We start from the raw sequence: 15,148 nt of genomic DNA, 5'->3' as shown, positions 1-15,148 counted from the left end.
ATATTATCGACTGTGAGTGGCAGTGGCTCCACAGGATCTTCCCCAGCACCTGCACATTTAAAAAAGTGAATCTGGGATTTCTGTACATAACACGGTCTGATTTGGAACTTCAAGCATAGCTATTGTATATCCTTGACCAAAGAACAATATAGATCTTGAGCAGATACACATGGAATTGTGAGAGAGGAAAGAGATAGTCAGCTGGATCAATTCTGGCAATTCGTTGGAGAAAGATGTCACAGATCATCCTCACACACACAGTCTTAACCACGGCATTACACTTGCTCTCCTCAGAATGTACTGCTCATAAACTTCTGTCTAGCTAACATGGAACACATGACTCATCAGCACTCATTAATATAACTAGAAAATGATCAAGTTAAAGGATCCTGGACAGATGAAAGGATAAATATTTTTACTACTACTAATTGAACCCTAATTACCAAAGTAACACCTGCAATATTCCATTGCAAGCTTGCGAATTATATGATACAAACTTAATAAAGGTACAGGTAAAGGTTCCCCCGCACATGCGTGCTAGTCGTTTCCGACTCTAGGGGCCGGTGCTCATCTCCGTTTCAAAGCCGAAGAGCCAGCGCTTGTCCGAGGACGTCTCCGTGGTCATGTGGCCAGCATGACTAGACGCCAAAGGCGCACAGAATGCTGGTACCTTCCCACCGTAGTGGTCCCTATTTTTCTACTTGCATTTTTACGTGCTTTCAAACTGCTAGGTTGGCAGAAGCTGGGACGAGTAACAGCAGCTCACTCTGCTACACGGCACTCAGGATTCCACCCGCCAAACTGCCAACTATCTGATCGACAAGCTCAGCATCCTAACCCACTGAGCCACTGCGTCCCTTTTAAACTCTTAATACTATGATCTAAATTCATCATAATACTGTTAATGAATTGTTTTTTACTTGCTTCAGCCTGGCTTTAGCTCCTGCACTGTGAGAGTTCAGCATGGTAGAGCAAACCGCATTTCCAACCCATTTGTTCCCCTTTTTTCCATTTATTTCAAATTTCATGTTACTGTTATTGACTTTAAAGACTTGACAGCCTGCCTCATCTCCAAAGATAGTCAGCAATGTCATCACAAGAATGTCTCTAAGGAAAGAACATAATAATCAAGACCACAGATACAAAATCATAAAGGGACACAAATGAAATCCTTGAGTTTAGCTTATTGTCTAAATCCATCCATGTCATCAAAAAGCAATTGCTTTGTTGAAGCAAATAATTCACATTCCAATTTAATGTGGTGAGGTAGTTTAGTAGCATGCTAAAATAATGGTTGGGATCCCACAGTTGCAGAACAATAAATTATCCAATCACTTTCAGGTGAGTCTAGTTATGTGAAGCCAGTTGTGGCTAATCCCCTGGGCAAAAGGAATAGCAAGTGATTTCTGGCACAATGGATGGGTTTTTACAGAAGCCATTGCTCACCAGGGCAATGAGTACTTGGCAACTAACTCACAATTACAATGGTATCAGCACTTCACAATCATGTGATCACCATTTGCAATTTTCATTGCTGCCTTCTGAAAAGCAAAGTCTATGGAGAAGATGGCAGATGATCATGTGATGTCATGCTCAATGACTGTATGGAATTCACTTAATGGCAGCAACCAGAACATCTGCAAATACCATTGTAAGTTGGCATGATCACAGACATCGCATTTTACCATCATGTTACTTAGTGACAGAATTGCTTGTCCCAATCTTTGTTATTAAACAAGAAGTATCTGTATAGTGTTGTGATTCAGGGTCAGCCTGTGGGTTCGGCAGTTGGGTCGGACGACTCAGAGGAGGAGGGGGGTGTTGAAGAGCTTGCTGAGGGGGTTGAAGATCTTGCTGATGAGAGCCCTCAGCCAGGCCCCTCCCACCTGGTCACGACAGAGACCCAGCTGTGTGAGCCTGACAGCGTGGATGAAGATGACCCACAGCTGGCCCTGTTCAAGGACGCCCGACGCAGGAGGCAGTCAATCAGGAGTAAACAGAGGAAGGCAATGGGGCACCTCGGAAGGAGGCAGAGAGAAGCCACGCCCTGAGCTATATAAAAGGGGAATGCGTGGGAGGGCTGGTTTGCTGAAGGCAACCGTTTGATTAGTTCCTGTTTCATAGCTCCTGTTTCATGGTTGGTGTCTTGTTTTGCTGTTTTATGTTAATAAATTTGGCAGGCTTAATTCCAGCCTCTTGCCGTTTGTAAAGGGGTTGTCCCTGCCTTTTCTGCAGGGCCGGTAGCAGGCTGGTACAGAACATATAGTGATTCTGGGATCAAGGTATTTGGGTTTCAAGTCCTCATACAACACATTCTCCAAAGAATGCAATAAGATATAAATGAAATGACATTTAATACTTCTGAATTCTGTAGCTCTAAAATTTCCCCAAAAATTGCCCTCTGCAGATTCAAAGAATTGACAAAGACAAGGGACATACACATCCAGATTATATACAGGGTCAAGGAGGACCCAGAAGAAAGGCAGGAAAAGAAAGAAGCAATAAGCTGAAGTTCTGACCAGCAATGTAAACAAGAGTATTTCATAAGTCTAACCCAGCAGGTGATGGAAATGACTTTACCAGCTAAGGCTTGTAAAATCCATGAGGGGGAAAGGTGGCAGAAATCAGGACGAGATTAAGATGATTTGCTGTCTAAGCCAGAGGACCGAATGAAATTTCGCACTTGCCCTAGGCAAGATTCATAGTACTTTACACAGAGACAACCTAAATATGTTTTTGCACAACGCAGAAAAATGTATCTTTTTTTCTCCTATTGCTGTCAGTAAAAATACAGTAACAATTAAATAACTAAAATATCTCTGCATATTCAGGATATTTGGCGTTGTCTGCCTCTAGCAGCCAGCTCCCTATCTAATGATAGAAACAGCTGTGAGCTGAATGCTTGCTATACATCGGGCTTAATGTAGTATGATAACATCTGAAAAGTAGAGTGCTGTACTTGCTTCTTTTCCGGAATAAGGAGAGTATTTCATTGTTTTATTTCTAAAAAAATATGTTAAGCTTATTTTGGGACTTTCTGAATGTTTCTTATCTCAAAATACCAGAAAACTATGCCAGAGTTTTCAGCATCTACATCTCAGATGTAATTCTGAATCCTGCAAAAAATGAGCTGGTAACCTTGAGTCTCCATCACTAGCTTGGTGGATGGCATCAATACTGTATGCTTACTGAGATAGCTGCTAGTCAATGGCAAATTTATCCAGAAATGAATTTAATCCTGTCTATTTATACTCACATCAAGAAGAGCAAAATTCTGAGGTATCTTCTGAGTAGCTGATGAGATGGCAGCATCCTTGGTATTATGCATCAAGATGCATTGTCCAGTAACTCATCCTGTGGGATAAGGTTTTCACTGGAAAGCTGCTCAATTTCTGGAAATAGAACAGTATAGAGGGAGGGAAGGAGGAAGCAAACAAGCAAGCCTCTTAGGTCATCAGAAATAAGCAACCCAATATAATATGATATTTGGTTCATTTGCAGATAGAAGCCCTTGTTACAGATATCAGACGTACATTTTATTTAGTACTTCAATCAATCAGAATGGAGCTCGAAGGGACCTTAGAGGTCTTCTAGTCCAGCCCCTCCTCAAGCAGAAGACCCTATACCATTTCAGAAAGTGACTCTCCAGTCTCTCCTTAAAAACCTCCAGTGATGATGCGCCTACAACTTCTGAAGGCAACTTCTGTTCCCCTGGTTAATTGTTTTGACTGTTAGGAAGTTTCTCCTTAATTCCAGGCTTGATTAATTTCCAATCATTGTTTCTTGTCTTGTCTTCTGGTGCTTTGGAAAATAAGTTGACCCCTCTTCTTTGTGGGAGTCCCTCAAATACTGGAATATTGCTATCATTTTCACCCCTAGTCCTTCTTTTCTCCAGACTAGCTACACAGTATCTACTTCCTGCAACCATTCTTCATGTTTTAGTCTCCAGGCCTCTGCACTTTTCCCAAGGTCTCAACAACTTTTTTGAAATGTGATGATATAAACTTGAACGCAGTATTCTAAGATTTTATAAAGTAGTACTAATATTGATGTGATTTTGATTCTATGCCTCTGTTTATACAATAAAGATTGCATTAGCTTTTTTGGCTGCCGCCGCACACTGCTGACTCATATTTAAGTGACGGTCCACTAAGTCTCCTACTTATTTTCCTGAGGTTGACCCTGGTCTGCATGCACAATGTAGTAGTACAATGTAATAATACAATGTAGTAATAAGTCCTCACTTAGTGACCACAATTGGGAACAGACACTCCATTGCTAAAAGTATAACAAAAAAAAAAATAACATGATCCCAGTGGACTTTACTTCCCACTTGTTCATTTACTAAAGCAGCTAAGCAAAACTTCATGCGATTTATGATTTTACTTCTGCCAACTCTATTAAACTCAGCTTGTTACAACCCAGTTGCAAAACAAACAAATGGAGATCATGTGACTGTGGGACACTACAATAGTTGTAAATGCATGCTGGTTGCAAAGCACAGGAACAGCAATCATGCAACCGCAGAATACTGCAACTTATTGTAAATGTGAAGATTGGTAACCAAGCTATCTTTGTATACACTGTTGCAAATATGAACAGTCACTAAATGAGGTAGCTGGTAAAACAGGCTACACGTATGCAACCTTCATTCAAAACCAATTAAAAGTCATTTTGACAAATAATGAAGTATAGTTTATTAAATTAATAATTTAATTTTCAAATTAAAATATTATGAAGGTTTTTTTTACTGAATGCTATGTTTTTAACAGAAAAATATAAACTCATGAATTGCTAAATACACAAAATTTATTAGGGGCAGGAAAGGATGTTAATTTACAAGCACACAAAGCCATTACAAAACCAATTCAATTGTAAGAAATACAATTTTAAAATTATTTTTCCTGTTTATCATCATATTCCAGACCTTTTAAATGACAGGATCTGTGATGAACCCATGCATTGCTCATTTTTAAAACTATCCGCTCCAAGCGGGATATACGCTGCTCCAAGTCTTTCACTGTAAAAAAAGGATAGAGGTTTTTTAGTATTTTCAAAGAGGCACTCATTCAGCCAATTTGTTCAGCATAAAATTATAGTGCAATTTTATATTTGTTATCCCAGAAATAAATCAACCTGAGTAATGTGGTGCTTTTTCTATAGATGACCAGGAGGAGCCTGAAGGTGGTAGGGTAAAAGGCATCATCTGTTTGGAGTCTATGCTCATACTATGCTCCCAAAACAGACCTAAGTTCCAGACTCCTGTGAATTCAGTTGAGACTTATCTAGTACCAATTTTCTTTGATTGTTAGTAGATCAGATTGTTGTGTATAGCTACATATAACAAATTTATAGTGCTTCTTTTCCTCAGAAGCTACCCTTGGTCTGGGTCACGGGTCGGCAATCCGCCGCTCGGTGCGCGCCCACCTCTTCGAATGGGCAGTGTAAGCGCGCACCTCTCCAAATGGAGAGTGGCACCGCCCGTTTGGAGAGGTGTGCGCGCACCTCTCTGAATGGGCGGAGGTGCACACGCACCTCCCCAAACCTTTGGAGAGGTGCACCTCTCCGAATGGGTGGAGGTGTGCACGCCAAACCGAAAGCGGCAGCTCTGCAGACGGGCCGCGGCAGCTTTCCCAACAAGCAGCGCCACTGCCCATTCCGAGAGGTGCGCGCGCACCTCTCCGAACGACCGTAGGTGTGTGCACACCTCCCCAAACCTTTGGAGAGGTGCGCGCGCACCTCCGCGTGAACGGGCAGCGGCGCCGCTCTTTGGGAAAGCTGTCGCGGCACGTTTGCAGGCTGCCGAAGGCAGTAGCTCTGCAAATGGGCCGTCGCCGTCATGCAACCGGGAACCGGTTCCATCACACATAAAAAAATGGCAACCGCGCGCATCCGCGCATGCGCAAGGAAAAACCGTTTTGCGCATGCGCGTGCATGGTCGCACGTACATGGCTCCCACTTTTTTTTATGTGTGATGGAACCGGTTCCCAGTGGCTCTTTTCCTTTTTCAGGTTGCCGACCCCTGGTCTGGGTGTATCAAAAAATTGTATGCACAGTGTAGTAATACAAGTAGTCCTCACTTAGCAATCACAATTGGGACAAAAACTCCACTGCTAAAAGCATAACAGAAAATCACATGCTCCCAATGGATTTATGACTTGATTTCCCACTAGTTCATTAAGTGAAGCAGTTGTTAAGCAAAACTTCATGTGACTGATGATTTTACTTCTGCCAACTCCTGTTCCTGGTGATTTTTTAATATTTAATAATCATAAAGTTGGAAGGGTCCTTGGAGGTCATCTAGTCCACTCCCCTGCTCAGGGAGGAAACCCTATACCATTTCAGACAAGTGGCTGTCCAGTCTCTTATTAAAAACTTCCACTGTTGGAACATTCACAGCTTTTTTATTGCAGTGATCAGATGAAAAGATTTGAAGTTTTAACAATTTTTCATAGTTTATGCTAGAATCCACTTTATCAGAAGCATTCTAGATTGATAAGACATAGACGTCTGTGAGCTGAAGGTTTACAAGAAAGTAAGAGAGAAATGAAATGTACTTATACAAGCTGTGATAATCATGCAGAAGTCAATATATCTGCAAAATTACAATTACAATTGTTAATAAAACAGTGTTAAAGTTATTACAAATACATTATTGGTGAATTAATAAATCAAGTGGAACAAGTTTAATTATCTCAGATCAGACTTAGTGGAAGAATTTCTTGAAAGCTGGGTTTCAAACTTGTTCCCTTTTGAAATTCTTTGTTCAACATTGCTTTAAAGTCAGCTCATTTTCCTGCTGAACACATCTTATAAAGACTCTAGACCAGATAATTAATAATAATAATAATAATAATAATAATAATAATAATAATAATAATGATGATGATGATGATAATAATAATGATAATAATAATAATAATAATAAAGTTGGAAGGGACATCTAGTCCAAGCTCAGGCAGGAAACCCTATACCATTTCAGGCAAATGGCTGTCCAGTCTCTTCTTAAAAACCTCCAGTGTTGGAGCATTCACCACCTCTGGAGGCAGGTTGTTCCACTGGTTAATTGTTCTAACTGTCAGGAAGTTTCTCCTTAGTTCTAGGTTGCTTCTCTCCTTGACTAGTTTCCATCCATTGCTTCTTGTCCTGTCCTCAGGTGCCCTGGAGAACAGCTTGACTCCCTCTTCTTTGTGGCAGCCCCTGAGATATTGGAACACTGCTATCATGTCACCCCTCACTCTTCTCTTCATTAAACTACACATACCCAATTCCAGCAACCGTTCCCTATATGTTTTAGCCTCCAGAATTCATACTCTACTATATTTAAATTCATTGATCTCCCAACTTCAGAGTCCACTAGAGATGGGTGGGCAATAAACTTGAATTAATAATAATAATAAATATATTAAGTCTTTAAGTTACAGTAGTCCTCAACCTATGATCACAATCAGGACAAGAATGTATTGCTAAACAAGACAGTTGAGCTGTCTTACAATCTTTTTTGCCATAGTTGTAAAGCAAATCATTGGAATTGTTAATTGAGTCATGAGGTTGTTAAGCAAATCTAGCTTTCCCCATTCACTTTACTTGTCAGAGGTCAGTTGGGAAGGTCACAAATGGCAATTACATGACCCTGGGATGCTGCAACTATTGTTAAATACATTTATTTGTTTAATTAATTTATATTTTGCCCATCTGTCAAGCACCCATATTTTGATCATGTGACCAGGGGGATACTGTGATGGTCATATGTGTGATCACCAATCATAAGTTACTTTTTTATCCCTTTGATTGAACTTTTAAAGATCACTAAATGAACAGCTGTAAGTTAATGGCTATCTGTACCACAATACTGTCTTAGCATATTAACTACAGCATGCTAGCTGATTTCACAGTTGTCCATATGTAGAGACAAAAAAGGTCAATATAGAACAAAAATGTAATTAATTTTCCCCAAACCTTCTCCAACAATGCCCTTAACTTCTTGATCAAATCATATTAAAAATATTTTTGCTTACTTGTGCAATCCAAGGTTATTTGGATGTTCTGCAGCCCTACTTGGATTTCATCCAATGTAACCTTCATTGGAGATCTACTGAAATAGCGTGGATTGGTTTGTGTCCCCATCTCTTTTGCTCCAAAATCATTGTTGGTTGAGGAGAGTGGGTATTCAATACCATCATCTTCCAAGGGAAAAAAATTAATAGCACAGTAATTAATTTCTCCTAGAAGAAATGGATTATTTAGACCTCTATCAATGAGGATTTAGGTCTGAGTTCAGGACCAGACTCAACACTGATTATATTCTTTGATGAAATCTATTGCAATTGGAATGGAGTTCCCCTCACTCAATCTTGCTGAATCTGCTAAAGGTTTTTGATACCATTGTTAGTGGCATTTTTCTGCACTGCCATTCTCCTACACGGACAATGCTACTGCTGAGGCCATCGATGAAGAAAAATGGTTGTGAAAGTATATACAGACAGATAGTCCTCAGTTAACAACCATTTATTCAGTGACTCTTTCAAGTTACCACAGTGCTGAATGAGAATTATGGTTAGTTCTTGAAGTTGTGGCAGTTATGTGATTGCGATTCAGGTGCTTTTCAACTAGCTGACAGTTATGACAATAGCAGGATCTCTCATACCACCATACAATCCCCACTTCACTGCCAATTTCCAACAAGCAAACTAAATGGGGAAGCAGGCAGAAGTCACAAGTCATAAAAATATGTCACACTTAATGAGTGTATGGGATTCACTTAACAACTGGAACTGGAACTGCTGTTGTAAGGCAGTGTGGTCATGTGATATTGCACTTTACAACTGATTGGCTTGGCAACAGAGTTGCTGGTCGTTATTACCATTACTAACTAAGGACCATTTATATACAGACAAACAGGACAAACCTTTGAAGTAGTCCTACTCATCCTTCTAGACTTGGCTCTTTTATCAGTTCAAGAGGACTGCTTAGTTTGGGTCAGTGCAAGGCTTCTTTTCAAATGCTTTCCTTGCAAAAAAAAACCACCCTCTTGTGTACATTATTGGAGAACTTGGAATATAGTAAGGCTGTTCCTTAGTACCTTCTAAAAAGGTATTTCACTATATGTAGAAATCAAACAAAGAATCTCTTCCCAAATTATTCAAGCAGCCAATTCTTTTCTTCCAGGTTATATGGTTGTTTCCGAAGCTTCTCCTGATACTTAGTATAAACTTGCATGCACTTCCTTAATGGAGAGAACAGGAGAGCTACTAAGGTAGGAAGAGATACTTCGTATATGTTTTCGTGTGTTGCAAGAGAACCCTTCAAAGAATTTTTAAGAGACCTAAGCTCGATTCACATTCACTGGCTTGGTTCATCTATTACAATACAATGTAATTGGGGGGGGGGTTTGTTGGCTTAAACTGATATGTAAATCTAGGCATTGGGCTTGTACATCATGGCTTATAGGTAAATGTATTGTATGAATTCAGCTACAATGAATTAGTTGGCTACATTTTGTTGCTGCCTGAATTCAGTGCTGAATTCAGTGTTTCTGAAGCATAATATTCCTAATTCATAACAACAACAAAAATGAAATGCTGATTGTAGAGCAATGCATATTGTAAAGATCCCATAGGAAACCTTGGCACAGAAATCAAGTGGGGATTCAATTTCTTGCTCAGTGCTGGAATCTAGCATCTATGGACACATCTACATGCTCTTAACTTTCAGCTTTGTTAACCATTCCTTAAGGGCACAACTGCATAATACGCCATCCCCAGATGTGTTTTAAATCTTAAGTGGAAGTAAGTGTTTTCCATCTTTCCCCAATATAAATGTTCCTATTCCCACAACATGGGACATTACAGCAGTGGCTGACAAGATGCCGTGGTAGAGCCAGATCTACCCAACCCCTGTTGACTGATAATCAGCTGCTATGGGGGCCTGCATGGCATTCATTGTTAGACTGACTGGACTGGACTGACATAACATTGTGATAAAAGCAGCACCAACAATAACATTTAAAAAGCCACAGAGGAGGACCTTTTCAAGCACTTATTTGGTACTACTATTGTTAGACTGGGATTTTTCAAAGTGGTTAGGGTTGTCCCAGTCTCCTATTTTGTCTAATAATACCAAAAAGCTAGAGAAAGTGGTAGATATTTTCATTCATCACTTTTCCTAACCATATAGGCACTGATCTGGACTACTGATATCAGAGAAAACTGGTAGTGCAGCACCTCTGTAAAACAAATCTTTATGATTTCCAAGCAAGGTTGAACCTGCCACTCTACGAACGGCCAGAGCTTGCCTCACCATTCCCTGAGGCAGCATTAAAAAGAGCAATTGACTGACGTTTTTCTCTAATGGCTGGCATATCAACGAAAATGCAGCATCTCATCATGCCCTGCTTTCCTGTATTATGGGGATGGACAGGTAGAAGGCCATTTACCGCCAGCAACTACCTAATCAATATCTTATTTATTTGTATTACATCTCCAGAATTTTTACAAATAATTCAAGACAGCGAACCTATCCAACACACCTTTCTCCTATTTTCTCACAACAACAGCCCCTTGGGGAGAGTAGGGCTGAAAGAGAATGACACACTTTTCCTGGAAAGAATGTTTCTACCCAATACATGATCAGATATGGCAGAATATTGAGTCCTTAGATGACATTCCCAGAAATGGCCTTTTTACATAGCTTGACAATTGAATTATTAAATCTGAATGACAAACTGCTATGATTGAACCAATGATGACAAAACTTGCCATCTCTTGGCCAACACATTTAGGAAAGTATATAGAAAGGCAACTAAATTTTGTGCAATTGCCTTTGTTATTAGCAGATTGACAGTTTAGAGTTTTTTCTGCTATCATACATTACATATCTTTATTATAATGATAATGACAATGACAGCGACAACAACAACAATAATAACATTGGAAGGGACCTTGGAGGTCTTCTAGTCCAACCCCCTGCTCAGGCAGGAAACCCTATACCATTTCAGACAAATGGTTGTCCAATCTCTTCTTAAAAATGTCCAGTGTTGGAACATTCACAATTTCTGGAGGCAGGTTGTTCCACTCATTAATTGTTCTAACTGTCAGGAAATTTCTCCTTAGTTTTAGGTTGCTTCTCTCTTTGGTTAGTTTCCATCCATTGCTTCTTGTCCTGCTTTCAGGTGCTTTGGAGAATAGCTTGATTCCCTCTTCTTTGCCCCTGAGATATTGGAACACTGCTATCATGTCCCCCCTCATCCTTCTCTTCATTAAACTACACATACCCAATTCCAGCAACTGTTCTTTATATGTTTTAGCCTCCAGTCTCCTAATCATCTTTGTTGATCTTCTCTGTACTTTTTCTAGTCTCAACATCTTTTTTACATCGTGATGACCAAAACTGGATGTAGTATTCCAAGTGTGGCCTTACCAAGGCGTTACAAAGTGGTATTAACACTTTACGTGATCTTGATTCTATCCCTCTGTTAATTCAGCCTAGCACTGTTTTGGCTTTTTTGGCAGCTGCAGCAAACTGCTGGCTCATATTTAAGTGATTGTCCACTAGGACTCCGAGATCCCTCTCACAGCTGCTACTACTACTGAGCAATGTAGCACCTATATTGCATCTGTGCTTTTGGTTTTTCTTGCCTAAATATAGAACCTCACTTTTTTCACCATTGATTTTCATTTTGTTAGATAGCGCCCAATGTTCAAGTCTGTCAAGATCCTTCTATATATTAAGCCTGTCTTCTGGAGTGTTGGCTATTCCTGCCAGCTTGGTATCATCTGCAAATTTGATAAGTTCCCCATCTATCCCCTCATCCAGATCATTGATGAAGATGTTGAAGAGCACTGGGCCCAGAACAGAGCCTTGGGACACTCCACTACACACTTCCCTCCATGTAGATGCAGTTCCATTGAGGACTACACACTGAGTACAGCCGGTCAGCCAGTTACTAATCCATCTGGTGATGATGCTGTCTAATTCACATGCCATTGTTACCACATGCCATCTTATGCCATCGTAATATTAAACAATTTAAATTTTTTAAGTTAAACTATTTCCCTTTACTAACTACTTATATTCTTGCATGTTCCTTTATCTTTCCCATTTTTAGTTCAATCTTTCGTCTTATTTTTGAATTTACATTACTCTTATTATTTGGTCTTTGATTATAAATAAAATGATATTATCATTATCACTGTCATTGTCATCATAATTTATCTTTTAATAAATGTTAGGATAGTACCATTCCCAGCCACATTTCTAAGGCAAGTATAGATTCGCTATGCAGAAAAATAAATTTAGACTTTATATCACCTCATGGACAGGAAGAAAGCATGTTAAACCTCCTCTCTGAATGTATTATATAATATCCAAAGCAAAGGATGATTCACCATCCGCTTAAATACTCCCCATAAAGCTCAGTCACTCCATTCGTTGTTTCTAAAGAACTTGTACATAGTTTTTTTACCCTAATAATTGCCTGAAATCTGCTTTCCTTCAATTTATGTTCTAGTTTTGATATTTGAACTATTACAAAATAACAACAACAATAAAGTGTGTATTAAAAGCTCAAGAGAAACATAAAGTTCAAGAGAAAATTACAGTACCTTATTTTGGCTCATATATATTAACTGCATAAACCAATAACCAGAATTTTTTTCATTACCTTTGATTTAATCCTTTTTCAACCTGCAGATATCAGGGTTTGCATCCTGGTTTTATTCAATGAAAAGTATGTGTTCATTCAACCATAGGCAATGCTGCCACCAGTCTGGTCTTCACCATTCTAGTTGACTGGAGCTTCTTTGTTGCATGGCAGAATGGAACACTGCCTATAGACCTTTGCTTTCAGAATAGTTCCAAGGGAAATTCTTATTCTTGTATTATTATCAATGGTGCTGGAATAGGTATTTTGTTGGTAGAGGTAGGATATTTTAATATACAAAATTTTAAACAGTAACTGTTTTGTTGATTTGGGGCACAAACCTTGACCTGATGATCCTGGCTGTTCTTGGTCATCGTCTTCCTCATGTCGAAATATGTAGGCAACTGTCCAAAATAGCAAGGATAGTTGAATAGCTCACCTGTCCTACTTTCTACTGGCCATATCAAACTATATATGACCAAGCCATTGTGCACACAGAGATAGCATTTGTGAAATAAGTAAATAAGTCTTATAAAAAAGTGATGGGCAACCTATAAAACGTAGCCTGAAACAGGCCTCTGGCAAAAGGGACCCCTCCTTGCATACCATAAAGTGGAAAGAAAAGAGAAAGAAAAGGATTTGTAAAATAGGACTGATTCTACCCAGCTTTTATTCTCGTCCTACCCACAGCTGGCATGTGCTTTCAGTGGACTATAATGGATCTCTGTGATATATCAGTACAATAGTAGATATGTGAATTAAAGTTTTACATTGTATATATAGGCAAAAATAGTGAGCTTCCTAAGCAATGTACTATCCAACTTTTCTACTGCATTATACTTATTTGATGTTGCCCAGTTTTTCCCCTAGCTGAATCATGTGGAGAAACATAGGTGCAAAACAAAAATTGCAATGTGATTCCTATTTATTTAGATTTGGCCTCAACCATAAACCCTTCATTGGACAGGTGGTCATCTGACATTTTCCCACTGGATAGGCCAGAAAGTTTATTCATCATCTCTTCCCACCATTAAGAAAAAAAAACTATCTTTTGGATTCCATTTTGAGGGGGGACATGACATATAAGAAATTTATGAAAAATATGAAACAACATAATTTTATTTACAAACCATTCTCTGAGGAATCCTATGGCATAATTCAAGCTCATGAAATGCCTTCAGGTGGGATATATCAGGATTATAGTACAAGAATGCAAAAAATCCATACATCCTTGTAATCACAGCATTTGGTGTCAATAGAGAAAAATCCTACAGTTGAGCAAGTAATAGATAAAGGTAAAGCTAAAGGTTCCCCCGCACGTGTGCTGGTCGTTTCCGACTCTAGGGGCCGGTGCTCATCTCCGTTTCAAAGCCGAAGAGCCAGCGCTTGTCCGAGGACGTCTCCGTGGTCATGTGGCTGGCATGACTAGATGCCAAAGGCGCACGGAACGCTGTTACCTTCCCACCGTAGTGGTCCCTATTTTTCTACTTGCATTTTTACGTGCTTTCGAACTGCTAGGTTGGCAGAAGCTGGGACAAGTAACAGGTGCTCACCCTGCTACGCGGCACTCGGGATTCGACCCGCCAAACTGCCGAACTTCTGATCGACAAGCTCAGCATCCTAACCCACTGAGCCACTGCGTCCCTTAAGTAATAGATACCCTAGCAGATATCAGGAATTCCATGAAAATGTTCAAGTAATAATAATCTTTCAGGATTATTTTAAGAAGGGAAGTGACTCAACTGAAAATCCAATAAGTACAGTGACTGGCTTCACATTACAAGCCCAGATATAATGTAGTTTACTTGCTTGTGGCTTAGAGTATAGTGTGAACCCATTCACTGGAGTTAAAGTAGCTAACTATGGCATGTTCTATAAGCCATGTTCAAACATATCATGGTTTAGCTAGCATTCTACTTCAAGAGCAGGGAGGAAAATGATGTTTGTACCTGGGACTTCTAAACGGTTTTCTTTGGGAAGTGGCCTTCTTTCTTCCACTTTTGGACGTTGAGGTTCTGAGAGTTCATCTTTGCAGCAAGTCCAGGACATATCCATATGTTCCTAGTCGTTCACAGATAAGTCCTTATTTTCTGAGCAGAAAAGAACCCCTTTGGTCCTTTGATAGAGGAGCTATGGTCGTCTATGGAAAGTCACTAACTCCCAACCCCAGGGGAGGGTTCCTGGAGACTATTGCTTCACACTTCTTCTGGATAGCCTTGGCATTCTTACTTTGAATGGGAATCTGCAGCTTTTCCAGCCTAGAACAGAATATAGAAAAGTGAGAAATAGGGCAGCTAATGCCTCCTAGCATTAGACAGTGCATTCCCCTTAAGCCATGAAGCAAACGTTGCTTGAGAAGGCAAGTGCTGGAAAGCTCAGTTCTTCCTCCAAATCCAAAGAATATATCGCTTTCTTAGAGATCAATGTCTCCTGCCTATATCATGGGTCCCTAAACTAAACAGCTCCTTTATTTAGACCAGTATTTCTCAATTTTGCTACCTTTAAGTT

Source organism: Vipera berus (genome assembly GCF_964194415.1).
Source record: "Vipera berus genome assembly, chromosome: Z".
In the NCBI taxonomy this organism is placed as follows: Eukaryota; Metazoa; Chordata; class Lepidosauria; order Squamata; family Viperidae; genus Vipera; species Vipera berus.
Note: the sequence above shows the minus strand (reverse complement) of the source record.